The sequence below is a fragment of the Hemiscyllium ocellatum genome, chromosome 3, assembly GCF_020745735.1.
Source record: "Hemiscyllium ocellatum isolate sHemOce1 chromosome 3, sHemOce1.pat.X.cur, whole genome shotgun sequence".
NCBI lineage: Eukaryota > Metazoa > Chordata > Chondrichthyes > Orectolobiformes > Hemiscylliidae > Hemiscyllium > Hemiscyllium ocellatum.
This window is the reverse complement of record NC_083403.1, coordinates 76,020,638-76,037,003: the sequence shown is the minus strand read 5'-3', so window position 1 is coordinate 76,037,003 and position 16,366 is coordinate 76,020,638.

Below are 16,366 nucleotides of genomic sequence, written 5' to 3'. Positions count from 1 at the left end.
GCATGGATAGAGGATTGGCTAACTAATAGAAGGCCGAGTTAGAATAAGGTAGGAATTTTCAGGATGGTAATTAATGGATTGCCACAGGGATCATTACTAGGGCCACAATTATTTCCAATATATGTTAATAACTTTAATGAGGAAAGTGAATGTACTATAGCCAAGTTTGCAAATGACACAAAACTAGGTGGGAAGGCAAATCGTGACAGGGAGTCTGCTGAGAGATATGGATGTGTTAAGTTAACAGGTAGAAACTTGGCAGATAGAAAATATGACGTTCCTGAACTTCGGCAGGAAGGTTAGAAGAGCTGAACATTAGTTAAATGAAGACAGACAGCAGAAAGCTTCAGAACAATGGGATTTGAGAGTCCTCATGCATGAATCACAAAATGCTAGCAACCAAGTTCAGCAAGTATTGGGAAAGAAATGGAATGTTGGCCTTTATTTAAGGACACGAAACGTAAAAGTAGGAAGGTTTTGCTAAAATTGTACACTAGTCTGACCACAGCTGGTCAAGAGTGTGGTGCTGGAAAAGTGCAGCAGGTCAGGCAGCATCCGAGGAGCAGGAGAATCTCCAGCATCTGCAATCTTCACTTTCTCCTCGTCTGACCACAACTGGTATATTGTGAGCAATATTTGGCCACGTATTGAAGGAAAAATATAATGGCATTGGAGGCACTCCAAAGAAATTTCACTAAACTGATACCAAGTATGGAGAACCTGTCTTGTGAGGAGAGGTACGCATGTGCTCACTAGAATTTGGAAGAGTGAGAGACAATCTTATTGAAATTCAAGATTCTAGGGGATTTGACAGGGTAGATATGGAAGGCTTTGCTCCCTAATGGAAGAATCTAGGATCAGAGGGTATCATCTCAGAATAAAGTGTTCCACACTGAAGACAGATAAAGAGAAATTTCTTCTGTTAAAATGTAGTGAATCTCTGGACAATTTTACAATTGAGGCTAGGTTGCTGAGTATTTTCAAAGCTGAGATAACTAGATTTTTAACTTGTAAGGGAATCAAGGATTATGGGGAAAAGGCAGGAAAGTGGAGTTGAGAATTGTCAGATTAGTCATGATCTCATTGAATTGTGGTGCAGACATGATGGGCTGATTGGCCTACCTCCACTGCTATGGTCTTATGATCTTGGAGTACATTAAACACTTCAATCGCAAGTTACAACCCATGGCCAAATATGTCTATAGCTATGATTTTCCACTGTCTGAAAGTTAATATTTTCACATTTATGAAAGCCATAGAGTCATAGAGCTATACGTCATGGAAATAGACCCTTCATTCTGACTCGTCCATGCCAACCAGATATCATAAATAAGTCAAATCCCACTCGCCACCATTTGGCCCATATCCTATTCATATACCCAATCAGATGCCTTTTAAATGTTTTAGTTGTACCAGCCTATATACACAACACCCTCTGTGTGAAAAAGTTATCCCTTAAGTCCCTTATAAATCCTTCCCATCTCACCTTAAAGTTATGGCCTCTAGTTTTGGACTCGGATACCTTGGGGGAAAAACCTTGGCTATTCACCCTATCCATGCCCCTCATGATTTTATAAACTTTTGTAAGTTCACCCTTAGCCTCTGAATGCAGTAGGGAAGATAGCCCCGATTTATTCAGCCTCTCCTAATAGCTCAAACCCTCCAACCCGAGCAACATGCTTATAAATCTTTTCTGAACCCTTTCACATTTCACAACAATTCCTCCTATAGCAGGGAACAGTTGCATTGCATTTAAAAATATGCTTTGATGGTCGTTTTTAAAACCGACTAAATCTGGAGTCACAAGAGTCATGTCTGAAATGGTTGCATTGATGTCTGACACAGTTTTACAATTTAGAATTGGAGACAATTTGTAATAAATTGCAAGTGTTTTGTTGATCAAGAGGAAGAGCAAGCTCTTCTATAGATGCTTATAATTTGAACTTCAGCGCTAATATTGTACGTCTAATATTATCAGAGTCGAGAATCTGTAATGATGTAATCTTGCAGTTATCTGTCAGTCAGCATCATTGGATATGATGTTGGCAGCATGGTTACTTTCATTGGCCCCACCAGGATTAGCATACTAATCATCAGCTAATTCTGGCACATAGGTTACATTCAGTGAATCGAGTCAATGGAAAATAAAGTCAAGCAGAGCTTCAAAGAGGTGAGCTTTTCTCTCCAAGTTTATACTTTGTTAATAAAATTTGCAATAGTGCATGACAAGACATTGAACATTACAGGATTTGCAATAAAATTCAACTTGTTTCCATGCAGTATTTCCATACTTGGACACCTCAATATGACTGCATTGGTCTTAACATTTACAACTATGCCAGGCAAACAGCCTGTGTGTGAAATATTTCAAATTAAACATTATAAAGTACAAAAGAACAAGAATTCTTCTTGTTCGCCCTCTCTACCTGCTCTAAGAAATCAAATGTGCATCATGTTTCCTTTTATTTATTTCAACTGGGAACTTGTGTTATAAACCGTGAATACTAAAGTAGTAAAAGGGATAATATTATGACTCTATTTAGGGAGGATATTCTTGGGAATACAACCAGGAAAATTACTTGGGTGGAACTGAGAAATAAGAGAGGGATGATCACCTTATTGGAATTGTACTATAGACCCCCTCCCCCCAACAAATAAGTCAGCGAGAAATTAACAAATTTGTAAGGAGATCTCAGTTATCTGTAAGAATAAAGGGTGGTAATGGTAGAGGATTTTAAATTTGCAAACATAGACTGGCACTGCCATAGTGCTGGGGTTTAGTTGGAGATGAAATTGTTAGATGTGTACAAGAAAACATTCTGATTCAGTATGTGGATTTACCGACTAGAGAAGGTGCAAAACTTGATCTACTCTTGGGAAATAAGGCAGGGCAGGTGACTGAGGCGTCAATGGGAGAGCAATTGGGGCCAGTGACCATAATTCTATTAATTTTAAAATAGTGATGAAAAAGGATAGACCAGATCTAAAAGTTAAAGTTCTGAATGGCCAATTTTGATGGTATTAGGCAAGAACTTTCAAAACTTGATGAGGGGCCAAATGTTCACAGGTGGCTGGAAAATGGGAAGCCTTCAAAAATAAGGTTACAAGAATCCAGGGACAGTGTATTTCCATTAGGGTGAAAGGCAAGACTGGTAGGTGTAGGGAATGCTGGATGACGAGAGAAATTGAGGTTTTGGTCAAGAAAAAGGAGGAAGCATATATCTGGTATAGATGGCAGAGATTGAGTGAATCCTTAGAAGAATATAAAGGCAGTAGGAAGGGGGAAATCAAGAGGGCAAAAAGGGAACATGAGATCACTTTGGCAAATAGGGTTAAGAAGAATCAAAGGAGGTTTATGCATGCATTAAGGAGAAAAGGGTAACTAGGGAGAGAGTAGACCCCTCAAAGATCAACAAGGCACTCTTTGTGTGGAACCACAGGAGATAGCGGAGATAATAATTGAGTGTTTTGCATCAGTGTTTAAAGTGAGAAGGACATGGAAGATATAGAATGTGAGGAAATAGATGGTGACATCTTGAAAAATGTCCATAGTACAGAGGTGGAGGTGCTGAATGTCTTAAAACACGTAAAGGTAGTTAAATCCCCAGGACCTGATCAGGTGTACCCTAGAACTCTGCGGGATGCTAGGCAAGAGATTGCTGGGCCCCTTGCTGAGATATTTGTATCATCGATAGTCACAGAGTGAGGTGCTGGAAGACTGGAGGCTGGCTAAAGCGGTGCCACTATTTAAGAAAGGTGGTAAGGCCAAGCCAGGGAACTATAGGCTGGTGAGCCTGACAACAGTGGTGGGCAAGTTGTTGGAGGGAATCCTGAAGGACAGGATTTACATGTATTTGGAAAGGCAAGGATTGATTCGGGATCATCAACATGGTTTTGTGCGTGGGAAATCATTTCTCACAAACTTGATTGAGTTTTCTGAAGAAGTAACAAAGAGGATTGATGAGGGCAGAGCAGTGGATGTGACCTACATGGATTTTAGCAAGGCCTTTAATTTGGATGTGAACATAGGAGATATAGTTAGTAATTTTGCAGGTGACACCAAAATTGGAAGTGTAGTGGACCTCCAAGTAAAGAAGGTTATGTCAGAGTACAATGGGATCTTGATCAGATGGACCAATGGGCCAAAGAATGGCAGATGGCATTTAATTTAGATAAATTTGAGGACATTGGAAAGGCAAATCAGGGCAGAACTTATACACTTAACGTTAACATTCTGGGGAGTTGTTGCTGAACAAAAAGACCTTGGAGTGTAGGTTCATAGTTCCTTGAATGTGGAGTTGCAGGTAGATAAGATAGTGAAGAAGACTTTTGGTATGCTTTCCTTTATTTGTCAGAGCATCAGGTATAGGGGTTGAGAGGTCATGTTGTGGCTGTAGAGGACATTGGTTAGGCCACTTTTGGAATATTGTGTGTCATTCTTGTCTTCCTCCAATTGGAAGAATGTTGTGAAAGGGTTCAGAAAATATTTACAAGGGTGTTACCAGTATTGAAGGGTTTGAGCTACAGGGAGAGGCTGAATAGACTGGGGCTGTTTTCCCTGGAGCATCAGGAGTTGAGGGGTGACCTTATTAAGGTTTATAAAATCATGAATAGGGTAAATAGATAAGGTCTTTTCACTGGGGTGGGTGAGTCCAGAACTAGAAGACATTAGTTTAGGGTGAGAGGGCAAAATTTAAAAGGGACCTAACGGACAACTTTGTCACCCATAGGGTGGTGTGTGTATGGAATGAGCTGCCAGAGGAAGTGGTGGAGGCTGATACAATTACAACATTTAAAAAGGCATGTGGATGGGTATGAGAATTGGAAGGATTCAGAGGGATACGGGCCAAGTTCTGGCAAATGGGACTAGATTAGTTTAGGATATCTGGTCAGCATGGATGAGTTGAACCAAAGGGTATATTTCTGTGCTGTACTTCTCTATGACTTTAACTTCGATACCAATGTTTGAAACTTCCAGACAGGTGTGAAATAAGCAGGAAACAGATTTGAGTTCTAATGCCTTTTATACAAGTTAATTTTAGTTCAGATTGATTACTGATTATCAATGTTTTCCTGATCTAGACTCAATCTGGTCAGGAGATTACAACAGGCATCATTTTCTTTTCCTTTTTTTAAAACCATTTTCGTCTTTGAAGGTCCCAGGCATTCAAATCAGATGATGGAAGTAGGAAATGGATAATTCATGTTTACATTGTTCTTTAGTTTAGTTGTCAGTTCACGTTTTTCCTATTAAAATAAATCACTGTACACTTTTCTACATCTCATTCTGGTCATGTCTGCCCTTTCCACCAATTAGTCTCAGATGTTTTGAAGTTAAATATTATGCTCCCCACAGTTCAGAATACATCCAAGTTTTTGTTGTTCACAAAGTATAAAATTGTGTATTGTACAGCAAAGTTTCGGTCATCAACATATATATCTGGAGGAACAGAGTTCTGACCACAGCTGGGGTCTGAGGAACTGCTTTATGATCCTTCATCCAGGCTGATAAACAACTATCCACCATTACTCTCTCTTTCCTGTCATTCAGAAAGCCTAACAGCCTTTCCTGAAATTGATATCTTATTCCATGTAGAATTATTCAATCGTCCTTATATATTGTCAACATTGTATAATTTTACAACAGTTAAATATAGGTGTTGTTTCCAATGTGGAAATAAACAAGCAGTTGACTGCTATTTTATTCTGTATTTCTTTGGCTACTCATTATTTTAAAGGTAAGCAGAAATCTGAGCTTTGTTTCTGTTTGGCTTTTTTGGATTGTAGTATGAAATAAACAGTTACTACATGATAAACTGACAAAAAAGGCATGTCATAGAATAAAAACCTCTGTGACTGATACAGCTATTTATTAGATCTTTTAATATGAACTGATATTGATCTACGTGGTTATATTACACTGAAAATATACTGGTAAGTTTCCAGTCTGTTAAATGATACTTCAACCATGAATGAAGTGATAGAGGTCAACTTTAATTGGGGGTTGTGTTTGCTTCTTCTTCTGTCTGAACCAGTCTAAGTGTCCACTGCCTTTTTTCCAATTTCACTGTAAAATCACTCTCAAGACAAAATTGGAGGCACAGTACATACAATGGAGGATTGTAAAGCTGTCTTAAATTGTATAATATTACCCACTGTTATGAAAATTAGACTGGATTAACATGATTGTCTTCCACAGCTTCAGATACACATTTAGTGTCTTGGCTTTTCATAACTATTACAAATCTCAATGTTTGATCCATCTAGTTAGATTAGATTAGACTTACAGTGTGGAAACAGGCCCTTCGGCCCAACAAGTCCACACCGACCCGCCGAAGCGAAACCCACCCATACCCCTACATTACCCCTTACCTAACACTACGGGCAATTTAGCATGGCCAATTCACCTGACCCGCACATCTTTGGACTGTGGGAGGAAACCGGAGCACCCGGAGGAAACCCACGCAGACATGGGGAGAACGTGCAAACTCCACACAGTCAGTCGCCTGAGTCGGGAATTGAACCCGGGTCTTCAGGCGCTGTGAGGCAGCAGTGCTAACCACTGTGCCACCGTGCCGCCCACAAAATCTCTTTAGTATAAGAAGCTTGAGAAACATTTGAAATTCATATTAATCCCCTTGATTTGGACTTGGATAGGGCACAATTTTTTTTTGCAAATGACACAAAACAATGATATAGTGAACTGTGAGAAGGATAGACATAGACATCAGCAGACTTAGGCCAGCAGAATGTGCAGACACACGACAGATGCAATTTAACACAAAGAAATGTGAAGTGATACATTTTGTTGGGAACAAAATGGAAAAGCAATATAAATTAAATGATACCATTTTGAAAGTGCATAAACAAAGGTATCTGGGTTGATATCAACATGAATTGTTGAAGGTCACAGGGTAGGTTGAGAAAGCAGTTAAAAAGATATATGGGAATATTTGAGAACCTGGGCCAGATTGTTGTGGATACTCTGAGGAATTTTAAAAACAGTGTTTGTGTTTCAGGTGTGGATTTGCCACCTCTATTTCCAATTGATCCTATTTTCACTAGCAGGAGAAAGGGGTGGAGCATGACTAACACACAACAGAACCTCAAGATTAGAGCCATTTGAGCTTAGTGTTAAATTCAAATATATATAGATCCCATTTTCAATGTAGCAAGAGCATTAACTCAGAATGTGGAGGTCATTACTTTTTAGTTAAGAATAAAATCTTGAAGGTAGGATAAGATCTGTAGAACTGTTTTGATATGAAGCAATTTAAATCCTCAGCCCTTTAAAATTTTAAAAGAGAACAGGCGACACAGTCTGTGAGAATTGAAAATCTCTATTTGAAGACAGATACAGTATCTTGTTGACATTTCTCCAAGGGCTGTCATTATGTAATGCATTATGACTGCTTGGTTGCTTTCCATAGATATAATTATTTGACAGCTCAATGAAATGTTTAAGGATTAGCTTTATTTTATGTGTAGTTACGAATAATAGTATCTTTTAATTTTTATGGAGTTAAGCATGTGAAGGGATTTTAAATGGATAAATGGGTTTTAATGAATGGATGCTATTTAAATTTAACCAGCAACACATTTTCAGCTATGACACCACAGACAACATGCCCATGTTGTATTCTGAGGCCTGACTGCAATCAATTTCTTGACATACTTCAGGAAGGATTACTCCAATCTTAACAATATGAAGCCAAGCAAATTTTGCCTCCTGGGCTTCGGGCAGCACGGTGGCACAGTGGTTAGCACTGCTGCCTCACAGCGCCTGTAGACCCGGGTTCAATTCCCGACTCAGGCGACTGACTGTGTGGAGTTTGCACGTTCTCCCCGTGTCTGCGTGGGTTTCCTCCGGGTGCTCCGGTTTCCTCCCACAGTCCAAAGATGTGCGGGTTAGGTGAATTGGCCAAGCTAAATTGCCCGTAGTGTTAGGTAAATGTAGGGGTATGGGTGGGTTGCGCTTCGGCGGGTCGGTGTGGACTTGTTGGGCCGAAGGGCCTGTTTCCACACTGTAAGTCTAATCAAAGATTCTCACTAATCAATGCTCTACTGCTGGGTATCTGCTTAAATCCAGTTGCAAGAGGTATGCAAACATACAGTTAAGTTTCATGGAAGGGATTTCGGAAAGATCTTATGATCACATTTAGGGCAGATGTCCTAAAGTATCCTTATGGGGATTTTAATCAAGGAAAGCCTCCTATCACGTCTTACCCAATCCTCACCAAGAGAGGTGACAAGCTGAGCTTGATTCTATCCTTCCATGTATTTATATCCACCCCACGCCATGTTATGATATGGTTTGCTTTTATTACAGTCACCCATTACCATGTGCTCCTAGGTCCCTTATCACAAACTAGAGGGCATAGGTTGAAGGTGAGAGGGGAAGTATTTAGAAGAGACCTGAGAGGCAACTTTTTTCACGCAGAAGGTGGTGCGTGTATGGAAAGAGCTGCCACAGGAAGTGATGGAGGGTGGTACAATTACAGCATTTAAAAGGCATCTATCTGGATGGGTATATGAATAGGAAGATTTTCGAGGGATATGGACCAAATGTTGGCAAATAGGACTAGATTAATTTAGGATATCTGGTCTATCTGATGTATGAGTTGGACCAAAGGGTCTGTCTCTGTGCTGTACAGCGCTATGACTCTATATGGGTTGTATTCAGCACAGCCAACCATTTTCTCATCTACTCATTCTGGTGAAGAGATTGATCTGCCTTCCTCATTGAGGTGCACAAAATAATGAGGTATTTAGATGGAGGGAACAAACCTATTTCCCCTTGAAGAGAGTCTAATTACCAAGGGCAGAGATTCGAGATGATTGGTATAAGGTTAGAGGGGGTCATGAGGTTTAACATTTTCACTTTGAGGATGGTGTGTGTCTAGAATTCACTGTCCAGTTTGACAGTGGAGTCAGAATCCATCAACTTGTTTAAACAGGGCCTAAACCTTCATCTGATAACATGCAGACTGTGGAGCAGATGCTGGAGGGTGAAATTCAGGCAGGCAGCTAGCTTTTAATTTTTTTTGGAGAACACAGACACGATGGATGAATGGCCTCTTTCTGAGCCATAATATTTCATTGTTGCTCAAAATTTAAACACTTTTTTTCCAATGGTTTTGTTTATTTTAATGGTTTCATTTCACTCAGTCTTTAATTGATTGAACGTAGAAACGAAATAATTGAAGATTTAAGTTATCTGTGTCTTCTTGGGAATCCAGTCTAACTTTAATATTTAATTGTAAACATGAAAAAATACTATGATGCAGAAACCCATGATGCATTGTATTATACTCCTTACAAAAGCAGTGAATGATTTTGAAAAGATAATTAGCAAGCACATTTATAACTAATGTGCTAACTAATAAATACTGAAAATTAACAGATTAATAAATGTTTACAAATACCAAAAGAATTACGGATCCTGTAAATCAAAAACAAAAACAGAAGTTGCTGTAAAAGCTCAGTAGGTCTGGCAGCATATCTAAAGAGAAATCAGAAAGTTTCGGGTCCGGTGACCCTTCCTCAGAAGTGTAATAAATGTTGGTAATACATGTTTAAAATTTGAGAATTCTATGTGGCATTTCTTTTCTAATTTCTCCTGTTATTATCTTCTATATCCTGTATACTACTCAAAATTGTCTCTCACAAGAGGTTTCTTGGACATTATTTGTTAATATAAAGTGCAAACAATTAGTTACATTTGAAAGGAACTGAAAATGACTGTGAATAACAATGTTGTTGAAATCTCTCACATACTAAAGGTCAAATCCTATTCCTCACTCTAGAGCAGTGCAAAGACTGGTCTTTCATGCTGGCAAGGTGCCTAGTCTTCTCTGCTATGTTCTCATTGTTCTCCAGAAAAGCTCTCCAGAACAGAACACTAACAAACAAAAACAAATAAGCTGATCAGTAGAGACATGTACATTCTTACACAATTTAAAGGACAGAGTATTTTTTATTCTCTTACTTATAAATTTGTATTTCTTCTGATTTGACTTGTTTTAATAGCTAACCATTAAATGGTTATGTTGCGATATTTTTGTTTCCATCAATTTTGCAATGTTTTAGCTGATTCAAATAACAAATGCAATGATATAAAGCATTTAGGTTAAAGACACTGTAAAAACAAAATAGAACTTTTGTAATAATTTATCAGATGTTTTCCCTTCTGGGTGTTTCCTCAGCCTGAAAGTGCAGTTCCCACAGTAATGCCAGCTGTCAGATAGTAAATGAGAGGAACCTGGGAAACTGTTACATAATTATGGAAATAATAAGGTTTGTCTACCTGACATTGTCCTCAAACATCAGATTGCATTCCAGAGTGAGCATGCAGGATTGGAGGCACAGACTGCCTACACCATTTATTACTAATACAGTCAATGCAGATATTGATTGCTACATAATGATTCCTATGATTCATGTGTGGATTCAGTGTTGTTCATTAGTTGTACGCCTACAGGGATATCTAGTGAGGGGGAGTGAAGCAATATCAGGAATCCAGCAGTGAATATCATTTAAAGGGCAAGTGTATTTTATTTGTAGTGACTGTGTAAACAATATGATCAATAAATGTGTGAAGGAGGAAGCGAAAAACACCAATGGTGTACTGGAAAACTTAGTGCACTCAGTGGAGGTTTTACCTCTTGGGTTCAAGGAACTCTTCAAGCATTGTCTCAGGAGATAGTGGGAAGAGATTGCTGAGGGTATGAAAGCAAGAAGAAAGGCACCAAGAACACCAATGCAAACTGGAAAAAAAATTGAATAACCAGAGCTGTTAAGGTAGGTAGATAGCTTAAGTTACTTCTCACCATAGCCGCATCATTCCCAAACTATACTTACAAGTCTCATGGCACCCTAAAGAAATGCCCTGCCACCGCCATTCTATACTGTCCTACAATCACTGTATTACACTTCAATAAAACCTATTTCTTGTCATACAATCTAAATGGTTGTAATCCCCATTTACCTACAATTTGTCTTTCCCAGCCAGACAAGCTAACCTAAGATTACAGCTACATTCTCCAAACACCTTACAAGATTCTCAATGGCACAGATGGTTTCTCACGAGAAAAGATTGTTCACAACATCAGGCTAACCTTGGAGGAAGAAGAGCTTGCCTGTACACCTTCCAGCCTCTTGAAGTAAGCATTGGGACAATGGGAATGAGAAGACTAGCAACTGGTAAGATGAAAGAATAGAACGAGAGGATTGTTGCATTTGGCTCATTATGCCTGAATGACCTTTCCAAATGAGCATCTCGATTAGTTCTATTCTACTGTAGCTTCCCATAGCCCTGCATGCTCTTTTTTTTTAAAATAACAATCTGTCTCTGCCTCCACCATACTCTCAGGCAGTGCTTTCCTGAATCTAACTGCTGTCTATGTAAAATAAAATTTCCTCATACAATTTTTTGCTTTTTTACTGATTACTTTAAATCTGTGCTCTTTGCTCCCCCTCCTTTCTTCGAATTTACTCTGTCCAGGCTTTTCATGATTTTGAGTGCTTCACTAAGATCTCTTCTCAGCTTGCTTTTCCCCAAGGACAACAAGACCGCTTGGCTCCTGACCTCATTTCAACCTTGGTTCGAGCTTGAACGAAAGCACTGAACTCAAGAGAGGAGGTGATAGTTACTGCCCTTAATGTAGCCGTAACAAATAGCTTTGTGTACCTTCAAGGAGCCTGAGTAATGTCGGGGAGAAAATGTAGAGAATCACCAGGAGACGCAGAGAACTCTTCAAGAAGTAGGTCTTTTATTTGCAAACAAAAAAACCACGACACTGAGGAAGCAGATTCTCAAATGTCCATGAACCTTAAAGTCCATGATTTTTTTTATCATGTTTCTGTTAGGTTATCAGCATGTCTGTTGGTTCCATCATCTCTTCAGTTGCATATTCTACTTAATGTTGTTCTAACATCACGGTTAGATATTTAATATCAACTTTTGTAACAATGGTCTTTCATTCCAGACCCTACTTAATATTTTCCTCATGTCATGTACCAAATATTTATGGTCCCAATCCTATCATAATGATACTTAACAGGGATACTAACTTTACTCACTGTTATCTCATCTCGCCATCGTGACCTTTCAGCTTCAACTTTACTCTGCTAATTGGTGTAAGAGCATTCCAATATTCTTATCCCATCCTGCCTTTCACAGACCCCTTGCAACAGATTGCCTGTGGTTTTCATGCTTTAACCCTTCCCTTGCTTTCATGCGCTTTATTTTCCATAGTTTAAACTAAACTCAACGGGAATCTGGGAAAAATTCTCCACTGGTTGATGTCATGCCTGTGGCTTTAAGAGTTGGTCAGAGAATTGTGTCTGAGGTCCTGACTGCTGTGATAGAACATCTTCTGCTGTACTTACTGGATACGTGCACCTGCGACAACATTCAAGAAACTTGACACCAGGGAAAAGCAGCAGCATGTTTGATTTATAATCTTGAACATATAATGCTCTTTTATAGGATGCTTTGCAATAACTCATTAATGCTTTAACAGCACCTTCCAAACCATGACTTCTGCAATCTAGGAGGCTAAAGGTTGTAAGTGGAAATCCATTGCTGTTCTTTCACTATTACTAGGCCAAATGTACGGAACTCTCTACCAAGACTATAATTATTCTTTCAAGTGGTTGATACCTCGTCAGTTAGAATTGGTAACAAAGACATTCATGTAATAAAATCATTACGTAACAGTTTTGGAGCAAGTTAAATTCATGATAAAATAAAAGTGCATATGATTTTCGTAAATAATATTGAATCATTTATCAGCCAGACTTCAGTTTAGAATTTCTTTCATGTTTTCATCAAAATACCCCAATCAATTTTCAAACTCTTGTATGCTGAAAACTGTGTTGCTATTAAGCTTTGAACAGTGGTTTCTTTCTACTTTAGGCTTTATATCTCAGACAAATAGAGAAATAAACAAAAAGTATAGAATACAAACATTACAACAGGAAATGCAGGCACCATAAACATGGTGTTTATCACAAATGATTCAATAATTGTACTCTGCAGCATTGTTTCCCTGAAAAGAAAAATGGCGGTACATAATTTATTTGAAAGAAAGAAGTCATTCATCTATTTTTAAACAAGCTGAGCCTCATTTTCATGAAAGGCCTTGAAACAAAACATGCTTTACTTCAAGCTTTGCTGGACACTATTGTCAACTATTGCTCTGTTGTAGTCCAAAACAAATCACAAAGGCAATTATGCCCTGAGAAGAATGGTTCATAGAATAATTCTGTTCACCAAGGAGATCCAATCCCTCCAAATCTCATTACCACAACACCACTCAAATCAGGACAGTTTGAGAACTCTCTGCTTCTACCTGAAATAAAGGGCCAATCAATTTCCAAAATTCTCTTTCAAACCAAATGTCTCATTGAAACAATCTTTTCTTCAGTTCAATGCATTTCCCTCAAATAGGTTGTGTTTCTATTGGTACCCACAGGTTCCTGCTGAACCTCAGGTTTTGTTCCAGTCTGCTCAGGTGTCTTTGCCCACTTCTTTATTCAGCTGCATTGATAACTGTATCAGTGCTATTTCCTGGTCTCGTGCTGAACTGGAAAATTCTTTGCCTATGCTGTCAATGTAATTTTTACTCTTCCTTCTGTTCACTTTTCTGGGCATAGTTAATCCAGTAGTATGGGCGGAATGGTGGTACAGTGGTTAGCACTGCTGCCTCACAGCGTCAGAGACCTGGGTTCAGTTCCCACTTCAGGTGACTCTCGGTCTGGAGTTTGCACATTCTCCCCATGTCTGCGTGGGTTTCCTTTGGGTGCTCCGGTTTCCTCCCACAGTCCAAAAATGTGCCAGTTAGGTGAATTGGCCATGCTAAATTGCCTGTAGTGTTAGGTGAAGGGGTAAATGTAGGGGAATGGGTCTGGGTGTGTTGCGCTTCGGCGGGTTGGTGTGGACTTGTTGGGCCTAAGGGCCTGTTCCCACACTAAGTAATCTAATTTAAATATAGTTTCAAGCCCTCGAATTCCCACAGCTACTTTGTTGATATTTACTTCTGCCATATTTACTGCACTCTCCCAGTTTCTCTGTCTCTGTTGCATCTCCTTTCAATTATTCACCCATCATTCTGGAGCTTCTGACATGGCTTCCTTTTGGTCTCAAACAAGGTTTCTGTCTGGGCTTCATCCCCGGTGGAGAAGGAGCATCGTTTATCAATTTATCCCCAGCAGAGGAATTAATTGTCCCCACTTGGATAGCAATTGCTGACAGGATGGGTAGCAAGTGCTGGTCAGATGCCTCCTCCAGCAAGACTCTCAGATGCAGGAACATGCCCTGTTGTAAGAAGCTATCATTTTGCTCCTGGTCCTGTCCTAACCTTTCTGTGTAGAATGCCACCTTTCAAGTAAACAGCACAATAAACCAAATAAAAATTCTGAATGTGGAAAAAATAACAACGATAACTCACATGAATCAGGTTACAAAGTAAGATATAAAGTAAAACAGAAGACAAAATGCAAAATAAGAGAGAGAATGGGTAGAAAGAAAACTAGGGCCCCATAAAGGACTAGCAATATAGCAGCAAATAGATCCTTTATGTTTATATGATATTTGTCTTTTTGTTATTTTAATAAAGGGGTTAATCTGTTCAGCAGACAAGACAATGGCATGTTAACATGTTAAAACTTCAAGCCCACAATTTACTAGATAAATCCAAACCAGGTGAACAGAAGTAAAATATTTCTTAAAATACATTTATAATTTCTTATTTTGTTTAGTTATATGAGGTTAGTAGAGTGGAGCTAAAGCTAGTCTTGACAGCTGAATACTGTTTTTTGAATGAAGAACAAAGAATATTACAGCACAGGAACAGGCCCATTGGCTCTCCAAGCCTGCACCGATCCAGACCTTCTATCTAAACCTGTTGCTTATTTTTCAAGGATCTGTAATCCTCTGCTCTCTGCCCATTCATGCATCGGTCCAGATAGCATCATTTAAGATGTAGCATGCCCGCCTCTACTAACTCTGCTGGCAACGAGATCCAGGCACCCACCACCCTCTGCATAAAGATCTTTCCACAGAAATCTCCCTTAAACTTTTCCCCTCTCACTTTGAACTTATGATCCGTAGCAATTCAGTCCCTACTCTGGTAAAAAGCTTCTTGCTATCCACCCTGTTTACACGTCTCATGATTTTGCAGACCTCAACCAGGTCTCCCTCAACCTCTGTCTTTCTAATAAAAATAATCCTAATATACTCAACCTCTCTTCATAGCTAGCACCCTCCAAATCAGGCAACATCCTGGTGTACCTCCTCTGCACCCTCTCCAAAACATTCACATCCTTCTAGTAATGTGGCGACCAGAAATGTACACAGTATTCCAAATATGTGCAAAACAATAGTCTTTTACCACTCTAACATGACCTGCCAACTCTTGCACTAAATACCCCATCTGATGAAGGAAAGCATACTGTATGCCTTCTTGATCACTCTATTGACTTGTGTTGTCACTGTCAGGGAACAGTGGACCTGATCACCCAGATCTCTCTGTACATCAATTTTCCCCAGGACTTTTCCATTTACTCTATAGTTCGCTCTTGAATTGGATCTTCCAAAATGCATCATCTTGCAATTGTCCAGATTGAACTCCATCTACCATTTCTCTGACGAACTCTCCAATCTATTTAAATTCAGATGTATTCTGTGTCAATCCCCTTCACTTTCTGCTACTCCACCAACCTTAGTGTCATCTGCAAATTTGCTAATCAGACCACCTATACCTTCTTCCAAATCATTTATGTATAACACAAACAACAGTGGTCCCAGCACAGATCTCTTTAGTTTTATCTGACTACTTGTATTGTTAACATTGGTATCAGTTTCTCTGAGTCTGTCAGTATGATTGTTAACAGAGAGTTACTTTTGCTCCCCTGATTTGTTACATGTTAGAGAAATGGCAGAACACTTTTATTTTGTTGTGATATCAATCACGAGAGCACTCTGAACACCACTGATACACTCACTTTAGCCAAGTAATGCCTAGGCTCTTGAAACCAGTCTCCAGAGTAGCACATTTTTAAAGCCATCAATAATTACTTACAATTTAATTGTGTATTGTTTTCTTCTGACTATTGCTATGGTTCTAATAGTGTTTGATGTTTCCATAGTTCTTTCAATTTGTAGAAGTCAATATGGAATAAAGTGGCAAATATTGAAGCAGTTTTGCCAATTTCCAGGCTTCGGCACAAATGTGTTGCTTCCAAACAAGATGTTCTGTATTCCACTTGGACTACAACATGACTGGGAAAATGAGAAGAGACCATGCAAAGTTTGGTGAGCTTCTTAGAAGAAGGAAGACAAGGGCACTCAGCCAGGAGCCAT